The sequence below is a fragment of the Nannospalax galili genome, unplaced genomic scaffold (genome assembly GCF_000622305.1).
Source record: "Nannospalax galili isolate Female #2095 unplaced genomic scaffold, S.galili_v1.0 scaffold273, whole genome shotgun sequence".
Taxonomy (NCBI): Eukaryota; Metazoa; Chordata; class Mammalia; order Rodentia; family Spalacidae; genus Nannospalax; species Nannospalax galili.
In genome coordinates, this window is record NW_008333887.1 from 1,411,959 (window position 1) to 1,416,843 (window position 4,885).

The following is a 4,885-nucleotide window of genomic DNA, read 5'->3' on the forward strand; positions in this document are numbered from 1 at the left end:
TATCTTAGCCAGTCTGATTGGGGTAAGATGAAATCTAAAAGTGGTTTTAATTTGCTTTTCCCTAATTATTAGTGGTGTGGAACATCTTTTAAGATGTTTCATAGCCATCTTTAGTTCTTTTGAGAACTCTGTTCAGCTCCTTAGCCCTTCTTTTAATTGGGTGACTTCCTGTCTTGATTCTCTGTTTTTTGAGTTCATTATATATTCTGGATGTTAAACCTCTGTCAGATGTGTCACTGGTGAAGATTTTCTCCCATTCTGTGGGTTTTCTGTTCATGTCCCTGGTTGCCTCCTTTGATGTACAGAAGCTTCTTAGTTTAATGAGGTCCCATTTGTTGATTCTTGACCTTGTTTCCTGAGCAATTGATGTCTGGTTTAGAAAATCCTCTCCTACACCTGGGAGCAGGGCCCAGGAAAAATACTGGTCTTGGGCAGCTGGTGGCCATGCCATGCAGAGATGCGAAAGGAGATGGGTGCCGGAAGAGTTCCCAAGGGCTCTTGGGGACTACAGGGAGGAACTGGTTTGGTCTGGATGCAAAGGATCAGGAAGCAGTGGTGGTTCCTCTGGTGTCTGGGGTGTCAAGACAAGGAATGGGACAGGACCCAGGCTAGGAGGAGAGACAAGAGGGAAGATGGGAGGGTGAATGGGGTTGGGGGAATCAAGGCACAGAGGGTGCAATAGACTTACCCAGGAGCGAGGCTGGCAGGGTTGTGCAGGCCCAGGGAAGCAGAGGGAGGTGAGGCCGGAGCAGGCCCAGAGGGCTCCTGGGGATGCAAGAAGGAAATGGGTTTGTCTGGATGCAAGGGATCAGGAAGCAGTTGTGGTTCAGGCCCAGGAAAGAAGCTGGTGGGTTGTACAGCCCAGGGAAGCAGAGGGAGGTGAGGGCAGGACCAGGCCCAAGGGCTCCTGGGAGAGAGGTTGGCAGGTTGTCATTCTTAATCACACATCAACAATACCACCAACTGCATTGTGGAGTGAACATCACTAATACCCCATCACTAATACCAACCCATCATCATCTATGCTGTGGAGTGAACATCACTAATACCCCATCACTAATACCAACCATCATCATCTATGTTGTGGAGTGAACACCATTATCTTATCAGAGTCTCTTAACTCTTGGAACTTGATACCAAATGTCTCACTATTATTTTGATAAGGGGGGAAATGTGCTAGGAAACTTAGTCTTGCTCAAGAAACACACATAAAGAACAGATTACAGATTTCCAAGGCCTATCAAATATCCTTGCCCCCATTGCCTGGTTGCTGAATCATGTGCCTGCCAAAAGCCACCTCAGGGTCCCTAGCCTATCTTTTTCCCTTGGTCCTTCATTGTTCCATTAAGTAGAACTCCAGTATACATTCCCAGCCTGGACTTTCACTACTCAGTGAAATGATTCCAGCTCAGATTTCCAGCTTTCCAATTCATTACTATCTGTTACCTTTGTTGAAGCTTTCTCTAGTTTTACTCTTCTGTCCAGATTCTAATATTTCCCGAAGGACGACCTCCAAAACCCAGGGTAAGTGAACTCTATGGGGTAAGTGACATCCTTCCCTCTTTGGACTTCTGCACATTATGCTTATAACTCAAAAATTTTTTCATTTTGATCTTTATGTTATCTTTATTTTGGTTCTCTTATCCTTCACCCAGAAGGTAACTTCCCAAAGAACATGGACTGAACCTGACCTACCTGGTATCCTTGTCGCCCCTGTACTGAGGGCCTGTAAGTGAGCACTAGTCAATAAATATAAGTTCTTCTCAAATGATTTAAGTTTTGTGGCCTTGGGATTCAGAAGCAATGAGACTACTCCTGAACTTGCTTTAGACATTTTTCATAAAGCAATCCTCTGATCTCCTTAAAGCATCAATTCTAATTCTATAAAACTTTTCAACACTTCTTTTATCCCATGAAGACCCTACCTCAATGAATAAAGTCACTCCAGTCAGAGACCAAAAGACTGGCACTTTCATCCCAAAGCACTGATGTCTCCCACAAAAATCTCCAAATAACCTTGAACTCCTAATCTGTCATCTCGTGTCACTAATCTGTCATCTCGTGTCACACTCCTTTCCAATGTAATCAGTAAATCAAAAGGAAACCACTTTTAAAGCCCACTATCTTTCAGGTTGTTCTCACTTTGATGACAATAAGACCCCATGGGTTTCTTCTTTGACTAATCATGTTCTCTTTTCAGTCCAGAACTTCTGCTGAATCCTACTGAATAGAGTTGTTACATCTTTCTACCACTTAATGTCATTTATAATCTCTATAAATATTTCTGAATTAAGTATGCAAAGCATATTAAAAATAGCATTTTCATCTGTCTCTTGCATAATATGAAAATATTTTTCCAAACAATGCAGTGCATCTTTTACTAGAATAATGATATGCCTAAATATAACATGGAGTTAGGATACTCCCATATGACAATCTTTAGGCTACTCAATACTTGTGTAAGCAACATTTTTTGGAGTTCTACTATGGTGATCTAGTCTGAATGTTAGAAATGTGACCCTACCCTCTGGTTGCTTGAAGGAATGAATGTGCCATGTGGACAGTCCTTCTTATCACAAGTGAACAAGCTATTCCTATGACACTGACTCATTATTCAATGAACAAGATGATAAAATTAATCAATGTTAAACTTAAGTTTTCCTGTTTGTGTTTGTATGACCTTCTTTGGAGGATTGTTTTCCTCCCATAAAAGTGACTTTTCCCTTAAAGCACTGTACTCTGTTTTCATTCCCTAATGCTGCTGAATTTATGAATATGACTCATCATTTCTAATCAATGAAATGTGTTGCAGCTTGGCTAAACAGCAACTGAAGTTTAATTAAGTTTCCAGTCTCTGTGAGGGGGGAAAACATCATTCTTATAAGGAAAAGAAAAATTGATCACCTGGGAGATTTTCAAAAATTAAACCTTACACAACAACTTGACTGAATATTTTTTACTTGGTAAAATTTCCACCTTATCAATATAACAGCATTATACTTTTTAGTACCATAATTATGTTGATATGTGGAAGGATGAAGAAACTATTGTCAAAATATTTGATGGTACCTCAGTGACTCAGTCCCTTAAACCATAAAATGAGAAAACCTGTTTCACATGTTTATTGTGAAACTTATGAGTGACGTATTAGAAAGTTAGTTACCTATAACACTCTATAAAAATAGGAATGACACCCTGTTAATCAACCATCCTATAAAAATGAATGTTCAGTGCACTTAAATTTACAAGCACCAGTTGTTTCCTTTTGTTACTTCCAAAGAGAGCTTCACCTATTCTTTTGCTTAAACAGAATGAAGAAATATATTTTTTCATCAAACTTTGCCTAATATTTACTTAATAAGGTATGTTAAATATTTAAATTTTTGAAGGGTGATTCCATCAAACATAGATATCAAACTTCTAAATAGAAATAATTTGCATTATATTTGTTGAATTCCTTTTTATTATTTAGAGGTAAATCAAAATCAGGCAACACAGTATCTATCCCCACAGACATTTGAGTTAAACAGACCCAGGTTCAAATTCTTTATCTAGTGCTTACAAGTACTGTGACATCAGTCAAGTTACATAATGAGTTTCAGCCTTAGTAAATACCTGCCCATTCACGGGACTGAGCAAGGATTCCATAAAACACTGAAACCAACACACCCAACGGACTACTCATGAAAAGCAATATATTTTGTCCAATGCCATGTTATTTGTTTCTCTAAACACCTCTGTAGAGTACAAGGGCCAGAGAAAATGTGCTGCAGATGCCATTAGATGTACCTATCTGTGACCTAGAACCTTGCCAAACTCCAGACCTTTGTATCTGCCAGCTACAGCGCATGCTCACTTAGCTATGCTATAGGTGCGTCAAACAACACAGCTCATTGCACTTCATTACTTTCACAAAACCTGCACTTGCCCTCCTACTGTCTTTGTGAATAGCTTCTGTACTCTCTTCAGCCAAGACAGTTTAGGGAACCAGCCTTGACTCCACCAACTCACTCACCCCAGTGTCAACTGAGCCAATCTCTGGACCAGCCCATCCTCTTTTAATTTCCCTTTAAATTTATCTCACCCAGATATGCAGCCTGAGCTCATACCTTCCCTGCTCCTCCTTCAGCTTCCAACCGGCCCTTTGAACTCTTGTGATCCCTTCACACTGACCAAGAGCTATCTTTCCACAAGGTATACACGCCCTTGCATGATTTCCATCTTGTTAGATTCACGTGCACTTAGTCTCCTATCACTCTTCTTCTACCCACATTCTTTGTACATGTCATATGGAGCTATTTGGATGTCTCCAAATGCAGCAATCTGGTTCCTATCTTTGTGACTTCACATCTACCACTTCTTCAAACTAGAATATGTTTCCATCACTTCTCATTAACTTTGTCTTTCAAAATTCATCTCTGAGGCTTTTTCTTGCATGAAGGCTTTACTGACTCCATCAGAGTTATTAACTTCCCATCAGGCACTATGGTTGTTTATGTAGTCATGTCTAGCCAAGAGTATGACAAGTGTACATTTAATTCATGTGTAAATGAAGAAGAAAGAGGTAAACAAAATGTCTTGTCCATTTCAGAAGGAATGAACTGAGAGCCCTGACTTTCTACTTCTTATGACAGAATATTTTCTGTACACTTTGCTAACTGAACTATGTGAGATCCAATGCTCTCCTGTTATAATACTTGACGGCATTATAAATTTGAATATAGTTTAAGTAGAATACCAAAAGAAGAAGAAGAAAACTAAGCTTATAGGAAATCCAAAATTGTATTGCTATCTCATGAAGTATACCCATCATTGAGCTCCCATGGAAAATAATGCCAGAAGAAAGAAAGAAAGAAAGAAAGAAAGAAAGAAAGAAAGAAAGAAA